This window comes from Pleurodeles waltl, chromosome 4_1, assembly GCF_031143425.1.
Source record: "Pleurodeles waltl isolate 20211129_DDA chromosome 4_1, aPleWal1.hap1.20221129, whole genome shotgun sequence".
Taxonomy (NCBI): domain Eukaryota; kingdom Metazoa; phylum Chordata; class Amphibia; order Caudata; family Salamandridae; genus Pleurodeles; species Pleurodeles waltl.
In genome coordinates, this window is record NC_090442.1 from 560,475,392 (window position 1) to 560,496,273 (window position 20,882).

A 20,882-nucleotide genomic window follows, 5' to 3' on the forward strand; every position below is an offset into this window, starting at 1 on the left:
GGCAGTCACCATTGCTACCCCAATTCAGGAAGGACCTTAAAACTGAAGCTCAGAGGGCAAACCCCCTTAGCACCTTGAGACCCTTACAGGTGAGTAGTTACGCTTTACAAACTCTGATTGATTGATTGGCTCCTGATCTCCACGAGTTGTCTTTCCAAGCCCTGGACCCTTGGCTGGCATCAGTTGAGCTTCTCCTGTGAAAGAAGATGAAAATGTGATGTTTTGGGCTCTTTGTGGCCATAAACTGACTAGTTCACACCAACTTTCCACCAACTGTGAAGCTCCGGGAACCCAGCTCTTTGTGCTATACTGATAACTGGCAACCCAAGATCCGCACTTTGCACTAAAGCAAAGATAGGCCGTGTTGACTACCAATGTGAAGCTCCAGCAATGCCTGTCTGTGACTTCTGACTGCATCTCTCCCTGCACCATGCAGCCTCCTCCACAGCAAGCAGATCACTTTATGCTGGACTTTGACAATGTACATTTCTCAGCTGGAATAACCTTTTTCCTGTATCTGGCCTAGGCTATATCGTGGTCAACCTGCACTTGTGAATTCCTCCCAACTGGTACTAATGGTTGCTTTCTGCCTTTAGGTGCAATACATATCTAAAACATTGAAAAGGCATGTCTAAGGATCTCCTCATTGCTTTTTTATCATTTTGGTATCATTTTAATTAATTAATGTAAATTTGGTTTGGGATTTTACTTGTGTTATGTTTAGACTTTGTTACGGATTGTGTGCTGCATAAAGACTTTACATTGTGCTTTTAACTTAAGCTGGATTGCTTTGTGACAAGCTACTGGAGGGTAAGTCTGGTTAATTTAGTACCCTTTTTCGGGTCACCCTGAATGGATTGTGTTTGTTGCTAGTTGGGGGTTCCATCCCTTTCACCCAATAACCCAATTTCTTACAGTCATACTCTGGGCAAATTTTTTCATGTGCCTCATTCACACATCAAAACCTGGCATGTTGATGTCTAAATGACTTTCTTAGGCCCTAATTATGAGTCTGGCGGTCTTAAGACCACCAGACTCGTGGTGGAGGTCAGACCGCCGCGGTCGTGGCAGTCCGACTGCCACATAATGACCGTGGCGTAGCCACCACGGTCCGATGGCTGACACTGCCAGGTTGCTGCCATTCAACAGCCCGACAATCTTGGCAGTTGTAATCTGCTGGGGTGGCACTGTATGCAGCGCCGCCGTGGGGATTACGAATCCCCAATCCGCTAGCCTTTTCATGACGGATGGACCGCCATGGAAAGGATTACAGAATGGGGGTTTTGGGTGCCCCCTGGGGGCCCCTTCTCTGCCAATGCACTTGGCATGGGCAGTGCAGGGGCCCCCTTGGACAGCTGTCATGCTTTCCACTGCCCAAATTACGGGCAGTGGAAAGCGTAGGGGTACTGCTGCACCCGCCGCATAGCCACATTGCCACCGGCTCGTTTGCGAGACGGCGTCAATGTTAAGGCCTTATTTCCCACTAGGCTGGTGGGAGGAAACACTGTTTCTGCCCGCCAGCCCAGCAGGAAACTTGTAATAGGGCTGATGGTGTTCTGGCTGCAGTGGCAGTGGCAGTTAGATGGCGGTACGTGTTTAGCGGGCAGCCTCTAACACCCGCCAAACTCATAATGAGGGCCTGAGTCTTCAGCTGCTCCTACACTTTTAGTCCCTTTCCTTTCATTGAGAGAGAGGAAGACTTAGCCTTCCATGGCTCACAAGAGGGAGACTTAATTTGCACCAACAAGTAGCTATTTGGGCATACAGCTTTCATTTGCATAAATGGTGACTTTTATTTCTATTTTGCTACTGCTGAATAGCTTAGATGAAGTGTAAACTTATAATATTTTAATATTTGATGAGTGCAATAAAAGTTTTGGAATAACCATGTGGATTCCTATTTTGTTTCAGGAGCCTACTAAAATTACCATGGCTAGGAAATGAAAAATCTATGGCATCTTAGACTCAGACACGTTGCATGGTTGTTTGAATGGTGTTCTTCTGTGGTATTTTCTGACAACATACAGAATGCTTGTAAGTCTCTAAAACTTGCTTGACACGAAAGAGAAACTGATAAGTGTGACAGAGAGACAGAGCGAAATGGCAATCACCCTTAGCTCACCTGCACGTTAATAGTTTGTTGGATTAAATGTATACTACTCCAGAATATTCACACAAAAAAATATGTATTTCATATGTATATGGAGCTGCAGACTAACAGTCACCCACTGTAATGCATAATATGTTGACAAACCTACTAGCATTCTCAATGAAAAAACTCGAAGGTGGGGAGTGAGGAATCACAAATACGTGTTATTGATAATGGTAAATTACTGCTCATTTAAATGAACATTCCCCTAGAAATACCACCCAATAGTGATGAAATTAAAGATTATTACCAACACTAACGAGTTACATATGGGGGAGCTATCTTGAGGGTAATTACAAACTGTGACTGCCAGCTAAACATATTTTCCTGTGCATTTCGAAAGCTAAACAAATACAGATGGGGTAAAGTATGTTGCCCTGCAATCAAAAATTGCTGGTCAAAGTATACAAATCAGTTTAATGAGTTGGGATAGAGTCATAAAAAATAAAAGACTCCTTTCAGAGTGTTTAAGTTGCAAACATAAGCAAAGTGTAGTGCTTCTGAAGCTGATTGTGGTTTTTACTGATGTTAAGTTCAGAACTTTATCGCTTTGTAGCTAAAGAGTCTGTGTTACACACATACATCTGCAAAGAAATCATCTTACTTACAGTGGTAAATTTTAAGGTTCTCTGCTGCACTTTTCTATGGTAAAGGTTGCTGGCAGGTTACTGCTGGTGGTAATTTCACCATAGAATAACTTGACAGGAGAATTATATTTCTTCTATAATGGCCAGTATTCACTGCCTGAAATATGAGAAACTGTTCTGGTGAGATTTCTACTGCCATTTTCTCAATGAAATTATCTCATCTTTAATACGGAGTCTGTATATGCATGTGTACTTTTCAAGTTCCCTGTTTCAAAGCCACTAGTTTTATTATTCCCTGAGGTGCCACATGTAATACTTAGGTTCTTCACTAATATTTAAAGTAGAAAACCCCATACTTCCATAATGTTTCTGTCAGGACAACTGACGAGTATCAGATTTAGACGTTCTCATCTGCTCTCTTGCAATATGAGGTGACTATCGTTCTGGTATAAACTGAACCATTTGATTAATTTGTGTGTGCCCTGCAGCAAAGAAGGGACTGAAAATGATACATCAACTTGAACAATGCTGCTTTTACTTTCTGAAGGCAGGAGTGTTATACAGTTCCTACTATGGCTATATGATTGCATTTTAGGACAACAAAACTTCGGAATGTGGGAGACTGAGCCTGCCAACACCATCAGAAACTAGCTTACAGTGCCTCACCTGAAGGCCAAACCAACCGGGGTGGAAGAGGATTTTGGGAACCTGAACATGTCTCTCTGACTCCCCAGGGAAGTCGTGAAAACAGATAATCCCCTTTTTTTCATTACTGATGCATGCCCAGGCGAGGCACAAAGAGATGCAAAATACGTTTTCAAAACATTTTTTGAAACAATCGCAATCAAGCATAAAGCAACTGAGCTGCAATAATTAGGAAGATGAAACAAAGCAAAGTAATCAACATTGTAAACATGGTAAAGATGATAAGCAATCCAACCATTGTGAATGTGATCATAGATGTTCTAAAAGTTCTAAACATTCCTACCTAACCCTAAAACTATACTTAAGAGCATAGTGGGTGCACTCTTCTGCCTGGCCTGATATAAGGGATTAGCCCCAGCCTCAGACACCTGAGCGGCTCGAGGGGCGCACAGAAGGGGAATAAACATTCAAATAATTAAAAAAAAACATTTACCTTCTCCGCTGCACCGCTACTCTTGCTCCAGTCGCTGCTGCAGTCACAGGCTCCCAGCCTGCCATGCGGCCAATCCTGACGCTGCTAATAGCAGTGTCAGGATTGGCTGGGAGCACCCAGCCAGGGTGCTCCCAGGCAGACTGGGAGCCTGTGCAGGCTCTCTCCAGCCTGGCAACATAGTTGCCATAGTTGCCAGGCTGGAGAGAGCACACTGCACATGTCTGTTTGGCCGTCCCGAGTCAGCCGCCCAAACATACTTGTGCAGTGACACGGAGTACTGTGCACTCCCCTTCATAGCTCGTCACCCCTGTGGTCCCGCCCCTTTAAAAGAAAACAATAAAATTCAAAGTTTATCCTCTTCTTTTAAAGGTTTTGTAGCTGCCGCTGCTGGCGGGTGGGGGCGACGCTCCTCCGCCCTAATGGAGGATCTGCCCCTGCTCATGCCTAAGTGTAATGTCAGGAGTTGGCTGACGGTAGAGATGGCAATAGTTTCAGGGCTGATATTTTAGTGTCAGCTGAACAGCATGGCAAACACAATTCGTCATTGCTGGAATGCTCTCTGCCCTCCTGGGTCAGTGCATCACATATATAATGAAAACATACTAAGTTGGAAGCACAGTCCTGATGTAATGTTGTGTCTAGATGTTAAAAGGTTGGCACCTGAACAGGCAACACAATCTAGCATATCCTGTACAGTGTTCTGTCGTGCAAAGGCTAACTAAACAAGCAGCATTCTCTATATTTCCTAGAATAAAACGTAGCCAATAAACTGTGTAAAAAGTCATTGTTAGAGCAGCCCTACTAAAATGAATAAAATATGAAATATAAAATGAAGTTAAATGAAACTATGACAGAGGGAAGCAACACGAATCCAAGAGTGTAAACCTGAGGGACTGTTGGAAAAAGAACAGAATATCAGTCGATCTTGCATTTCCTTTGAGAATCTGTCTAATCCATGAAACTGAAGTAAAACATATGGAGAGATTGTTTCTATCTTAGAATGAATGCACACCAACATGAACAATAGCAGTGACAAGTAGTGACCAGTAGCAAGTCAATGATTGTGTTTTCTCCCACTTAAGAGACACTTTCGTCATGAGGGACACACACCTAAAGGCTAGAAGTCAAAAGTGATCATTTCATTGCTTTTCTCACAACACACCTCTATTTTCTGACTGCCCTTGGTGTGTTTCTGTGCATGTTTTATATGAAGCAAAGTGCATCTTTTTCTTTGATTGCAGCTTCTGAACTGATTGAAAGGACTCATTCATAACTAGGAATCTGTAGCTCTCTTCTCAACATGGACCTTACAGTTTTGAGTGCAGGTTGACATTCATTGATATACCCAACTCTTTGAGGTCAACTAGCTTGAGTAGAAAGTAATTACTCACATAATGGTATTGAAAAAGTGAGGGATTGATCGCTCACTAAATGTCTAGCTAGATTTGTTGGGGGTCATGAGTACAGCAGGCCACCATCCCTGTGAGTGCAGGGACTCGCTCTGGGGTCGCAAACTGCGACCCACCTCATTAATATTAATGAGGTGGGTCTTTGCAACCCCATAGCGAGTCGCAGAAGGTGTCTGAGACACCTTTCTGCATCCCATTTTGCGAGTTGCAATTTGCGAGTCGGTCAGACTCGCAATTTGCAAGTCGCAAAATGTTCCTTTCCTACATCTGGCCCTAACTCCCTAACCCAAGTACCTAGCACACAAGGTGTGTGGGGAATGGCGAGGACTGGCCTCTTATAGCCTGTTTAGGCTAAGAGTACACCAGTTAGGTGATCGCCTTCGCAAGCAAGAAAGTGGCAGTTAGGTGTGTGAGGGAGTTCCCTTTACGGACTAAGTGGTCTCACACACATTATAGTGTCATGCTTCATCATATGACCACCTAGCCTCACCCAGCTAAGATAATACTACCTGGGCGGACTCAACCTCATTGTTAAATGAACTCTGAGGGAGTGCTGAAATTGTATCTTCCAGGACAAAACAAGGGATCTTATTTTAATGGATGTGTTTGTAGGTAAGATTAAAAGCCGAGTAGGGACACATTCAAATATGATGATTCAAAGTGTCTGAAAAAAATTGGGGACCAACATGTTTCTGCCCTCTCTAAGAGCCTAAGCGATGTGGAGCGTTCTTCAGGGTCACAGTTCCCTAATATGTGAGGGGCTAGATAAATATACTAGCCAGTGAGCAGATAAATTTGAAATGAACACAGGGCCTACCTGAATACACGATAAAGGTATGGCCTAGGAGGAGAAAAAGTAGATAAGGAATCAAACAGTGAAATATATTGTGTATGTGACACATCACTCCACATCACTGCACTCTAAAGTGCTGAAATCATGCAGTGGATTGTGCACACTTTCATGCAAATATTACTAAAGCATTTGAAATGGACTATTGGTCTGGTCATATGATGGGGAGAAAAGGACAAGGGGGTGGATTTCTCACCCTATGAAGACAAGGGGGTTTGCCTCAAGCCTGGGAACATGCTGAGGGGAGTTGTCCCTTGTAGTCACACTCTACAGGGGAATAGTGGTTAAAAGTAAGCAGAAGATAATGTAAGATAAAGTAAGGAGTTGTAGTTGAGGGTCATAAATAATTTGTTTAGATGGTGGAGCTCAAAGTCTACGTAATTGGTCAGAACATACTCATAGGTTCTAGGTTATCACTTAAGGGTGAAAGTTGCTAAGATGAGATAAGTTGTTAAGAGACAAAAACAACATAGAATATATAAGACACACAGACGCAAAAGATGACTTATCTTTGGTTGGATCTGTTGTGCTCCCGAGGGGGGCGGGGAGAATAATGAGCAGACGTACTACTCCAAAGGCGGCATCTTTAAACCTAAGCGTTCCGCGTCCCAGCTGCTTGCTCGCATATGCTGGGGCACTCCGCTCTTATGTAGGACTCTAATCGTCAGTGCTTCAAAAGTGACCGTACAACACCCTCGTATGAGGGGTGTGGCCATGACGTGACTCCTGAGCGCCCTGCCTCCTGGGAAGCGTAGTCCTTGAGGCCAGGGTCATCAGGGAGATGTGGGCGCCTTTGTGGAACATGGCACCGGTTCCTGGGCTCATGGGAAATGTAGTCCTTGAGCTCCAGGTGGCCCAGCCGTGTGGTCCATGGTCAGGACAGTGGAAAGTGTGAAACAGAAGGAGGGGGGTGGAATTAAGGGGCAAAGTGAATAAAACAGAAAAGGGTGAAAATAAAGGGTGCAAAGAGGGGAGAGGGAAGGGGGGAAGAAGGACGGAGAGGAAGGAGGAGGGAAGGAATCCCAGCAGAAGAGAATGAAAACACAGAAGAATAGAGTAAATAGAGGAACAAGGAGTGGGGGGGGAAAGGCAGAGATACTAGGGTGAGAGAAGAGAGGAAAGGCAGGAGGCAACAAAGATGAATAAAAGAGGTGGGAAAGGAGTGGGAGAAAGAGAGAGAAAAAAAAGGGAAAGAGCCAGAACATAGCTGGCGGCAACTGTCAGGGAACTGAGGAAAATAAAGAAGAGACAAGAGAGAGTGAAGAAGAGAAAAAGTGTATCTCGAAGCATGGACCTAAGTGGAGAAGGAGAGAGATGATATGGGGTGGGATTGAATCACAGCAAAAGGGAATGAAAACAAAGAAGAATAGAGTAAACAGGGGAACAAGGGGTGGAGGGGGGAGAAGGGAGGGCTGTGGAAAAAGATTGTTGGTGGTTATTGAGTAAGATCATTCATACAGGGTAAACCATTGGATCTCATCATTGAGTCCTGTGGTGTCAGTGTGTAATCTCCAGACCCACCTCTGTTCGAAGTATAACAGTTTTTCTTTCATATTTGTTGTTGAGTTGTTTATTTTGTTTATGGCGACCCATTCTTTATCGTCAGGGGAGTGGTTGCTTCGAATGTAGTGGTCTGTTAGTCTGGTTGCATCCCGTCGGCATCTAATGGTGCTTCTGTGTTCACATATGAGTGTGCCTACTCTCCTAGTGGTCATGCCAATGTACATGAGCTGGCAGGGGCATTTGATCATATAGATCACATTCTTGCTGTTGCAATTAGAGAGTGTTCTCAAGTCCCATGGAGTTTGTAGACCAAGTACAAGTTTAGTGGCTCTTTTTGTAAACCGGCAAACACTACAGTTGCCACAAGGGAAATGTCCAGTAGGGGGTGGTATCTGCCACAGTGTAGTTTGTTTGTTCACAAGAATACCAGCGCGTGGGCACGTATGAACTACCAGGTCACCGATATTTTTAGCTTTTTTGAAAGCATTGAGTGGAGGATCCAAAGGTAGTCCTCCAGAAGTCAAATCTTCAAGTCCTCCTTGATTATCTTTTGTACTTTATTAGATAGTGGTTTGAAGGTAGTTACGCAAATTAAGTTGTCCTTCTTTTCAGTTCATTGGGATGGTTGTAACTGGTCCTTATGACTTTAATGTGCCCTTTTCTCTGCTCTTTTAATAAGGTAGGCGGGATATCCTTTCGCATCAAGTTTGTTGGTGAGTTTTTTTGCATGTTTGATGTAATCTGACAATTCAGAACAATTGCGGCATAGGCGGAGAAATTGGCCCACTGGCAAATTCTCCTTCAGAGAACGTGGGTGAAAGCTCTGAAATTGAAGGAGGTTGTTCCGGTCCGTAGGTTTGTAGAACACTTCAGTCTTCAAGAAACTGTCCTTTTCAGATATGAGGAGTCTAAAAACAGGAGTTCTGTGCCACCTATAGTAGAAGTAAATCTCAGGTAGGGATTTAGGGCATTTAGCCAATCCACAAATATTGTTGCTTCATCTCTTGTTCCTGTCCAGATCAAGAGGACATTGTCAATGTATCGTTTCCATAGTTTGATATGCTCAAAGTAGGGGTTTTCTTCATGCAAGACATGTTGTCTCTCAAAATGATCTACACAGAGACAGGCTAGGCTAGGGGCGAATGTGCTGCCAATTGATGTTCCGTGCACTTGTAGGTAGTAATTGTTATTTTATTCAAAAATATTTCTCGTTAGTGCTGTATGGGCAAGTTCAAGTATGAACTCGGCAGGTGTTATTGAGTTCCATATACTGTTGTTGAGCAATTCACAGATAACCTCAAGGGTTGCTTCCTGTTGTATATTAGTATACAGAGACTCTACATCCAGGGTTATCAGACACTCAATTTCCTTCTCAAAGTCCAACCCATTGAGTTAAGTTGAGTACATCTTTTGTGTCTTTCAAATAGGTTGGTATGTTTTTTACAAAGGGTTGAAGAAATGTGTCGCAAAATTGTGTCAGGGGCTGTAAGATAGACCCTATCCCGGATACTATTGGTCTCCGAGGAGGAGGATGTTTGTTTTTGTGTATTTTTGGCAGAATGTAGAAGTAGGGTGTTTTAGGATTTGCTTGTTTAAAAAAAGCTGCCTCATGTTTAGTGATCCACCCATTGTCTTGTCCTTCAGATATTAAGAAGGCTATTTCTTCTTGGATCTCAGGGGTAGTATCTCTGGAAAGTGTTTTATAGTGATGGCTGTTCCTAACCAAACATTTCTCATTATACATTGTTGTGGGCATTATCACTGTGGCTCCACCTTTGTCTGCTGGCTTGATAGTAATTGTGGTGTCTGAGGTGAGTCCCCGTAGTGCTGCTAGTTGCTGGGTGCTAATGTTTTGGAAATTCTCTGAGGGAGCCACACTTAAGGTGTCGTTTTTACAATTGACTGATTTTTTGAAGGCTAAAACCTCAGGTGGCATTTAGTTTCTGGAGGGGGTGAACTTGGACTTAGGTCGTAGACCGGTATTTTTGTCTGATCCTATATTGGTGATAGGATGTTCAAGGAAGAAAGTCTTGAGTCTTACCTTCCTAACTCAATTCTCAGTTTAAAGATATCTGATTTAGGGGTAGGGACAAAACCAAAACCCTTCTCTAATGTTCTTATCTCATTTTCATTTAGATTTCTCTCACTCAGGTTAATAACTGTGTTTAACCTGTTGGTTAGATCTTGCTCATGCTGGTGGTGTTTCTTTTTGAGTCTTGGTCTTTACTAATTCTTCTCTTGATCTCCAACTGACTCCCTTCTTTCTCCCTCTCCCTCTTCCCTGGCCTCTTTCTAAAAAAGGAGCATTTGAATAAGCCTAGGGTGCAGGGGGGGAAGGTACATTGGTGTCTGAAAGTGAGTGGGGGGCCCGTAGTGAGGGGTCCATCCCCTTGGTTGATTGTTCATTGTCGGGAACTGAGGCATCATTTGTGGATGGTTCCATCTGCTCCTTTGCGAGCTACAGTGTCCACGTCTAGGACGTGATGTTTGGGAAGGGTCAATATCCGAGTCGAAGCTAGTGTAACCTCCTGAGGATGTGTCTGAGGGGATGGAAGATTTGGGGACAGGGGCCCTCATTCCGAGCCTGGCGGGCGGCGTAAGACCGCGGAGGGTATTCCGAGTTTTCCCCTGGGCTGGCGGGCGGTCTTCACAAGACCGCCCGCCAGCCCAGGGGAAAACTCCCTTCCCACGATGACGCCGGCTCGTAATAGAGCTGGCGGAGTGGGAAGATGCGACGGGTGCAGTTGCACCCGTCGCGTATTTCAGTGTCTGCTTTGCAGACACTGAAATACTTTTAGGGGCCCTCTTACGGGGGCCCCTGCCGTGCCCATGCCATAGGCATGGGCACGGCAGGGGCCCCCAGGGGCCCCGCGACTCCCCCTCCCGCCATCCGGTTCCCGGCGGGAGAACCGCCAGGAACTGGATGGCGGGAGGGGGAGTCGGAATCCCCATGCCGGCGCAGCATGCTGCGCCGGCTTGGAGGATTCCTTTGGGGCAGCGGGAAACCGGCGGGAGACCGCCGGTTTCCCTTCTCTGACCGCGGCTGAGCCGCCGCGGTCAGAATGCCCCGCGGGGCACCGCCGGCCTGTCGGCGGTGCCACCGCGTCCCATGGCCCTGGCGGACTTGTTCCGCCAGGGTCGTAATGACCCCCATAGTCTTCCCTGGTCTATGGGTATATTTTCTCAAGTGATAATTTTTGCAGGTCATTCTGAAATTTTTGAATTTTTATTTTTGTTAAATATTCTTTAAATTCGTTGCTGGTCTTATTTGTTTCTTCTAACTTTTTTTTAAAAGATAATGTCATTAGTCCTGTTTTTAGATTATTTTCTGCTGTCTTTATCTGGATTACTAGGGCCTCAGATAGTCTGGTAGCTGTCTTAATAATTAAGACCAACCAGTCTCGTGTACATTTCCAGGAGATCATAGACCAGTCCTTTCTAGTAACAATTAGTCCACTAGGTGCTGAATTGTTACTCAGATATTCTGTCAGGACTGCTCCATGAAGGATAGTTTTAACTTGCGTCCTTTTCAATTCTACTAATGTGTCCCAATCACCCATTTGGGTCATTGTTTTGGATATTGTGGAGTCTCCTAACAGGGACGGAGCTTATAGGATAGCCAAGACTTCTTCTTCAACACAAGCAATCCCTTCCGCCATGATTAGACCAGTTCTTCCCATATAATTGTTTGTTCTGTCTGTTAACTGGGTGTGTGTGTGTAGAGGTGAATTATATATAACAGTAACTCTCACAGCTGACTGCTGTTCTAAACTATTAAAACACAAAGAGAGAGTATTGGGAGTGTTTCAACCACACACTAACTCCTGAACCCAAGGAACTAGCACACAAGGTGTGTGGGGGGATAGCAAGGACAGGCCTCTTATAGCCTATTTAGGCTGAGAGTATGCCAGTTAGGCGATCGCCTTCGCAGGCAAGAAAGTGACAGTTAGGTGTGTGAGGGAGTTCCCTTTATGGACTAGGTGGTCTCACACACATTATAGTGTCATGCTTCATCATATGACCACCTAGCCCCACCCACGTAAGGTAATACTACCTGGGCGGACTCAACCTCATTGTTAAATGAACTCTGAGGGAGTGCTGAAATTTTATCTTCCTGGATAAAACAAAGGATCCAGTTGAAAGGTGGAAAAAATAATATACAATTACCTTACAAATCAAATGTTAGATATAGTATATACCGCAGGAAGCAACCCTTGAGGTTATCGATGAACTGTTCAACAACAGTATATGGAACTCAATAACACCTCCTGAGTTCCTACTTGACCTTGCCCATACAGCACTATTGAGAATTTTTTTTAAATTCAATAACAATTACTACCTACAAGTGCACGGAACATCAATGGGCAGCAGATTCGTCCCTAGCCTGGCCTGTCTCTAAGTAAATCATTTTGAGAGACAACATGTCTTGCATGAAGAAAACCCCTACTTTGAGCATAACAAACTATGGAAACGATACATTGACGACATCCTGCTGATCTGGACAGGAACAAGAGATCAAGCACTTTTAGAGGATGATGGTCAGGGAACCATTGAAGAGTCCCAATAAAGATTACTGTATCTTGAAGCATTGTAAGGTCATCATTTACTATGCTTTAAAAACTAATACAAAATGCATATATAATGAAAAATATGTTGTAGAATGCTCCACTTTTGCCTTTTACCCTCATTTTCCTGGAGAGAACCCCCCATGCCTCATGTCGTGGTCAGGCTTGCTCTCTATGCACCCATGGGGGCTGGTCTGACAAAATTTGCCAGGGCTGCTTGGGGATCCCAGCCCAACCTTGGGTCTCAGAATTCCTGACTGTGTCCTGGGGACTGGTGGGGGGGGGGGTCCGTGTACCTTGCAAAGTGGCTCCCTCAAGTTTGAATACACCATTGGTTCTGGTGTAAAGGCCCAAAACTATTTAAGATGTTTCGGGCTCATTTCTTCACGACCACAAGACGTTGTAGTAAGGAGTAAAATCAACAGTAACACAATACGAGGAAGGGAGCAGAGAATGAAAAAAGCACAGCCTTTCATTTTTATTGTAGCCCATTTTATTTTCTGTCTAACTCCAAGAACACCTTGCCAGCTCATTACTGCAAATCATTTGAATTCTGGTGCACAGTGTCACCTGCACTGTAATCTGATTACTTTATGTTAGAATTAGTATGTATATTTAATGTAGAAGGGTTTTAATCTTGATGAAAATAATCCTAAGGAACTGTGATAGGACTGCTCATATGTCAGGCAGATATGCCAGTAACATGCTAATAAATGACAGCTGATTTATGTATCTGGATTCTTTTATTTATAAAAATAGCAAGTGGACTGATTTTTGATATTAATAATACAAGTGAATCCACTTTGATTAGACTTCTGTGGAGAGCTGTGCATATTCGGCATTACAATTAATTCTTATGATGTGGAATGGGGATGACATGCTAATGAAGCAAGCCAGTGAGCCTGAACCAAGAATGTCCAACATCATTATGGTATATCTTAGATGAAGAGTAATTATAAGAGGAACACTGAAATGTCATTAAAAATCTACAGTAAAAGATTTAACCTACTATTTCATACTTATGCAGGATTTTTACAACATAACCGAACACGGAGTTCCTTTCTAGTATTCACCGAAATGGCTTTTCAGTGGCGTCGGTTACAAGGGGGAGGGCCAGATACAATCGAGTGTCCTAATTTAATTTGGTACATCAGAATTCAATGGTGGTACGTAATTGAAATTTCCTTTTAATAATTTCTGATGAATTAGCAATTAGGACCTGATCTGATTTCCATGAAATGCATTGAAATTGAGAGTTGAAGCTTTTGGAAATGTTTTCATTCTTTGCACTGCATTAGCACAATGCTTCTGGTCTAAGTGACTCTGTCAGCCAGTACTGTGCGTTCCTTCTTTATTTATGAGAATTTGTTTCATGGAAGTTCAAAAGAGGTAACCTTTTGCATATTCATAGGGAATAGCTCATAAAACATGAGTCCAAGAAAGCATCTCAGCTTAAGTTTTACATATTTTCGTTGAGTTTATTAACCTATTTTTATCGAAACATAGGTCACTCTTCTCTTTCCACCAGCAGGCAATATTTCCCATCTGCTGACCCTCAAGAAAATATTTAATAAAATGGCACCGTTTGGACCCGTTTTTATTGTTTATGCATCTCAAATGTAAGAGCTGATAAGATAGCTTATTTCTACAAGGTTCAGTCTTCCTTTTCTTCCAGTTTCCTCCAAAATATAGAAATAGGATACTTTTTTGAAGTAGCATGAAAAGGAGTCGGTTGAAGGAAATCCATTTAAGATGGCGTGTCACAGTACATCCTTCCAATGTTGAACATTGATGCTATGATTAAAATGCAGCAAGATCCCAGGAACAATAACGTCTCAGGTGGAGGAATGCATTTTAATATTGAAAAAATATGAGCACTGTCTTATAAAGAAAAGAACATTTACACAATCGGCAATATCAAGGTTTGCCTTTCAAAATTCGTCCCAGAAATCTGAAGCTTTTACAGGTTATTTTGTTCAGAACAAAAAACTTAACAATTTGAAGTTTATTAAAGTAAACATTCGGGGATCTGTGAAGCTTCAAGTACCCTATAAATCTTGGGATCTCTATGTAGGGGTCGAATCGCAGGCAGATATGGAACCTGGGTCGATGCAAATTCATTAAACCACGAAGGGTCGCACAAGCTCTTTGAGAGGCCACTGCAATAGATTCCCTGCCTCTTGTGCAACTGCAGATGATGGAATGGACACAGGAATATGTCATAATGTCTATGCGTTTCTAGGAGGTGGTGGGAAGTTGTCGGTAAGATGGGTGGCCACAATTCGCCCACCAATCACACTTGAAGGAGACCTGCTATTTAGCAGACAATGGCAGCAGGGACAGGATGGCTAAGCTGGAGTCTCCGGCCGGAACCAATTGTATTAACAAAAAAAAAAAAAAAGAGAATAAATCATTCAAGGAACCCTTATAAAAACGTATTTAAAAATGTATGCTGTTTGTGCCGTCCGGTGCACAGCATGCCACAAGCAGACCTCTTCAAATTGTGTAGAAGGTCAAGGGGACAGTCCTAAAAAGTACAATAGTAAGTTGGTATTGACTGATGCACCGGCTGATTGTTAGTTCAAACAGTGGGCTCCAATGCCACTAGTCTGTTTCAAAATGTTTCCATAATAGTGCAATGAAGCAATCGGTTAATGTGTCAATGCTTAGAAAATGTAGTAGTGAATCCGTGGTCACCACTGCTGGGGCTCTTGGTTCGGTTCATAAAGTGCCCTCAAGTGCTGTCAGAGTATTTCATAATTTATTTGTAGCAGGACCTTGACCTGCAATATTATGTTCAAATAAAACTGTAGTGCAACACTGCACACTAAAGCTTCAATTTTTGTTACCTTTTTCTTAGTTTTTATTTGGCTGTGGTATGCAGTGGGGCTTTTACGGTTCTTCTTGGCTTTTTCTAGAGATGACTTTTCGAGCCAGTACCTTAATCAAATCATTGTGGAGCCAGCTTTGAGCAATTTCTCAGTGATGGTGATGTATTTTACCAGGCGGCTTATTACCTGACCATTTGAGCCTTACAACCAGAAAAGGAGGTAGTGACATGTCCTAATTCCATGAGTGTTAAACATGTTGCGTAGGAACTTTCTGAGTTCAGCTTGTAGGACTGGGCATATGCACAATATGTGTAAGAGATTTTGTTCATGCCACTGACACAGCCTACATAGGGTCAAGCTAGGTTTTGGGGTCCACTTTGCCAATGCGGTGCTTGTAGGTGAAGAGCCAAACCTTAGTACTAGAAACCTGGATTTAGCAAAGCCTTTGGTTATTTAAAGTAAGTAACTCATGGGTTCAGCAATTTGTACATGTTTATACATGCCCACAAGTGTTTCCACTTTTTGAAGCATTTCTTGTCTCTCGCCCATGACAATATTTATATTTGTTTATTCATTGTGAATTTAAAAGCTTTGTGGGATATGACCTGGTCAGTGAACTGCTCTGCCTCCAGTAGCTCCACCTGTTAAGTAGAGCCCTCCTTCCTCTGAACTCCCGACCCCTGTCAGAAGTTCAAGGCCCTCCTCCAAGGGCAGGCATCTGCCTGCGCCTCATTCCTGGTGTCTGATGGGAGAGCTCTTCTTTCCTACTAGGCTGCCTCTCTCCTCCTTCTCTCTGCTTCTCTCTCTCTGTGCTCTCTCTTCCGTGTCTGCCCCTTTTTGCCGTTCACTCTCCTCTGTGTTCTTTCTGACTTGCTGTACTTCTGCACTTTTCCCTCCACTCTCTCTCTCTCACTCTCACTCTCACTCTCACTCTCCCCCCCTCGCTCTCTCCCCAACCGCTGCTGTCCCTGTGGGCCTGCCCCCTCCACTCTCGTGCTGCACTCTCGCTGCTGCTGCCCCGTGGCCCCACCCCCTTTTTTGCATCCTTTTTCGCCCCTGCTCCAGCCTCCCAGCTGTCCTCTCCTCCCCACTCACTACTTAAAGGCGCCCGCTGCGTGGTAGGTCGAGCAATACCACTGACCTGATCAGTAAACTGCTCTGCCCCCGTAGCTCCACCTGCTAAGTAGAGCCCTCGTTCCTCTGAACTCCTGACCCGTGTCAGGAGTTCAAGGCTCTCCTCCGCCCGTAGGCATCCGCCTGCGCCTCATCCCTGGTGTCTAGTGGGAGAGCTCTGCTTTCCTACAAGGATGACTCTCTCCTCCTTCTCTCTGCTTCTCTCTCTGTGTGCTCTCTCTTCTGTGTCTGCCCCCCTGTGGCACTTTTTGCCATTCGCTTTCCTCTATGCTCTTTCTGACTCTTGCTTTACTTCTGCGCTTTTCCCTCCACTCTCTCTCTCACTCTTGCTTCCCCCATCGCACTCTCCCCCACCGCTGCTGCCCCTGCGGCCCACCACCTTCCTCTCTCGTGCAGCACTCCCTCTGCTGCTGCCCCGCCCCTATTTTTCATACTGTTTTTCACCCCGTCTCCCAGCTGTCCTCTCCTCCCCCTCCCTACTTAATGGTGGCACTGAGCGGTGTGCCAAAAATAGGCCCGTCTGCACCCGCCCGTGCCTGGACTGCACCCAGTGGTGGAACCACTGGCTGTTGCCCCCCCCAACGCTGCTACATCTGTCTTCATTATGACACCACCACCCTCCATGCCCTCAACACCGGCCACTCACCCACCTGCCCTCAAGCCACCCCGCAGCTCACCCACGGACCCATCTCCTGTCGGAACTGCACATTCACCAGCCTCCACGCCAATAACCCACCCACCAAGACAGGACGCAACAATCCAGATGCATCCTACTCAACACCAGCTTTGTTCACAAACAGACTGTCGAACTTTGAAATCTACTTGACTCAGCTGCCCAGACGTCCCCTTCCTGACAGATACCTGGATGAACCCCTCCTCAGTGTCAGACATCGCCATAGCCATCCCGGACGGCTACTAGATCACCTGCAGAGACCGCTCCAATAAACCAGGAGGAGGCATCGCCATCCTCCACAAGAACACTCTCAGGATCACGACCAGCACCCAAGACACCCTCAGCACCGCTGAACACCTGCACTTCCAAATCCAGACCGACCCAAACACCACCCTCCAAGGTACCCTAGTTTACAGACCCCGCCCGGCCCCCGACATCAGTTCAGTGACTCCATCACCGATGTCATCAGCACGCACGCTCTCGCATCCACAGACTACAAACTCCTTGGGGACTTGAACTTCCACCTCGAGAACACCAATGATAACAACTCTACCACCCTGCTCGACAACCTCTCCAACCTTGGCCTCAAAAAGCTTGTCACAACACCCACCTACTCTGCAGGACACACACTCGACCCCATTTTTTCCACCAGCAAACACGTCTCCTTCAGCCACAACACAAAACTCTACTGGACAGACCACCGCTGCATCCCCTTCTCTTTTGAGAAATCCACAACACACCATCACCCGCAACGGATTCCCCACCGCACATGGAACAAGGTCACCGAAGACCAACTGATCACCACCCTCTCCCGGAACCCACCCTTCGACACCACTGACACTGAAACAACTGCCCGCAACCTCAGGCAACAGATCGACGACTGTGCCAACACTCTCGCCATGATCAAAAATCCTTCCAACAGACGCACCAACAGAAAGGCCTTCTGGTTCACCGCCGACCTCCAAGAATCTAAGCAAACATGCTGAATACTCAAAAAGAAGTTGCGCCAGTATCAGACACTGGACAACCATACAGCCTTCAAAAACGTCATCCGCAGACACCACCAACTCATCTGAACCGCCAAGAGAACAGCCTTCAAAGAACACATCAACAACAATGCACACAGCCACAAGGAGCTCTTCAACATCGTAAAGGAGCTCTCCAAACCCGGCTCCAACGTCAACTACATCCCACCATCACAAGACCTCTGTGACTCCCTTGCCACCTTTAACCACTGCAAGATCGCAGACATCCATGACAGCTTCAGCACTCAGATGCCCCCGTCAACCACCGACACCACAGACTCATCACCCACCAGCCTCCTGCTCTCCTGGACCCACGTCAACGACAACAACACCATCGAAATTATCATCCACTCCGGCTCACCATCCAACCCCTGCCCTCACCACATCTTCAACAAAGAAAGCTCTGTCATCGCACCCCAACTCTGGAAGATCATCAATAGTTCCTTCAAGTCCGACATCTTCCCAGAGAGCTGAAAACACGCCGAGATTAACGCCCTCCTCAAGAAACCTAAGGCGGACCCAAAGGACCTCAAGAGCTTCCGGCCCATCTTCCTGCTCCCCTTCCCAGCAAAAGTCATAGAGAAAATTGTCAACAAACAACTGACCCGTTTCCTCGAGGAGAACAACACTCTAGACCCATCCCAATCCAGATTCCTCAGCAACCACAGCACCAAAACTGCCCTCATCACTGCCACCGATGACATCAGAACCAAACCGGACAACGTCAAAACTGCGGCCCTCTTCCTTCTGGACCTCTCAGCCACGTTTGTCACCATCTGACACCACACCCTATGTACACGCCTCAGCGACGCAGGAATCCACAGCAGAGCCCTGGACTGGATCATATCCTTTCTCACTGGCAGAACTCAGAGTCCACCTCCCTCCATTCCACTCTGAAGCCACTAAAATCATCTACAGCGTACCCAAGGGTTTGTCCCTCAACCTGACCCTCTTCAACGTCTACATGGCTCAGCTTACTAACATCTCCTGATCCCACACCCTCAACATCATCTCATATGCCGATGACACCCAGTTGATCCTCTCCCTCACCATGGACACCGCCAAGACCAACCTCCACGAAGGAATAAAGGCCATCACCGAATGGATGAAGAATTGCTGCCTTAAACTGAATTCTGACAAGACTGAGGTCCTCATCTTCGGCTCCAACCCCTCCGCATGGGACGGCTTCAAATGGCCTGCCACACTGGGAACCGCACAGACACCCACCGACCACGTACTCAATCTGGGATTCATCCTGGACTCTTCACTATCTATGACCCAGCAAGTCAACTGCATCTCCTCCTCCTGCTTCAACACCCTCCGCATGCTTCGGAAGATCTGCAAATGTTTCCCCGCTGAAACCAGAAGAACAGTCACCCAAGCCCTTGCAAACAGCAAACTGGACTATGGCAATGCCCTCTACGAGTGAACCACGGCCAAACTCTAGACAAGACTGCAACGCATACAGAACGACTACGCACCCGTCATTCTGGACATCCCCGCCACTGCCACATAATAGCCCACCTGAGAGACCTGCATTGGCTCCCCGTCAACAAGAGAATCACCTTCAAACTCCTCACCCATGCTCACAAGGCACTGCACAACACTGGACCAGAATACCTGAACAGACAGATCGCCTTCTACACCATAACCGCTTCGCTCTGCCAAACTTGCCCTCGCCCCCCACCCACACATCCGCAGAACAACCACTGGTGGCAGAACAAACCTCACCGGCAAAACGTGGAACACTTTTCCCACCCACCTGCGTCAGACCAAGGACCTCCTTACCTTCAGGAGACATCTCAAGACTTGGCTGTTCCAGCAGTAGCACCCCACCACCCCCAGCGCCCAGAGACCGTCACAGTTGAGTAGTGTGCTTTACAAATTCCCTGATTGATATGTTTGCTTCCCAGTGATGATGTGTGTCCAATATCTCTAAAGCCTCTCTTCTGGCATTGATCCAGCCGTTCATTTTACTGCATTCTTCAATCTCTTTTCAGATAAAGGCTCTTAATGTGTCTGACATGGCCTCTCTTAATGATGACATATAATTGAGAAGGACACCTTACTGTACTAGCCCTTAGTGTTGTAGGCCAAAGTCTAAGCGTATTTGTGCAGGTGAGATGTACTGCAGAAGAAGGAATATGATGTGGAAAACCTTGCGCTGTGAGTTATTCAAAAATAAGTTTTAGCTTCCCTGGGAAGGCTTTTGATCCACAGGCCAACATTGTAATCAGCTTTGCCTTTGAGTGCCCTCCAGACTTCTTTCCAGGTGGCGTGGGTATTTTACTCAGTGATAAGCGGTGATGAGTGAAGCCAGGCAAGGATTTCATTTATTTATGGGGAGTCTGGGTGAATGGCAGTCTTGGAGACATACCCCTAAGGGATGTATGATGGAGCAACCAATGTGTTTAGGATGTATGATGGGTTTACAATGCATGCATTTACAACGCGGTCTTTACAACAACCATGTCTTTACCACACATGCCTTTCCCACGCATGCCTCTACAATAAATTTAGTTATAAAAGCATATTAGGTAAAGAAACATGCATGGTAAATTCTCCCCCGCCCTGCCCCTAAACCTGACATCATACTCCACCTGCTCAAGCCCTTAAAACTGCTCCTTCCCCTCCTGCCCAGAGCCCTAACCACCCGGCCTACCCTACCCTGACCTAAAACCTGTCCCAAACTTTCCTAAAACTACCCTGACCCCCACCCTGTACCATAAAACCTACCCTGGCCTAAAAAAGACCCTTCCCTGCACTGACCCAAAAATTACTCCCACCCTTGCCCCAAAAGATAAAACCTACCCTGCCCTGTCCTAAAAACTACCCGACCCCCTGCCCCAAACCCTACTATCTTCCCAGTCTTAAAACCTACCCCTCACTGTCCTAAAAACTACCTGACTCCATGCCCTAAAAAATAAAAACTACTCAACACCCCACCCTAACCTAAAACCTACTCTGCCCTGTCCCAAAGCCTACCCCGCTCTGTCCTAAAAACTACCCAACCCCGCT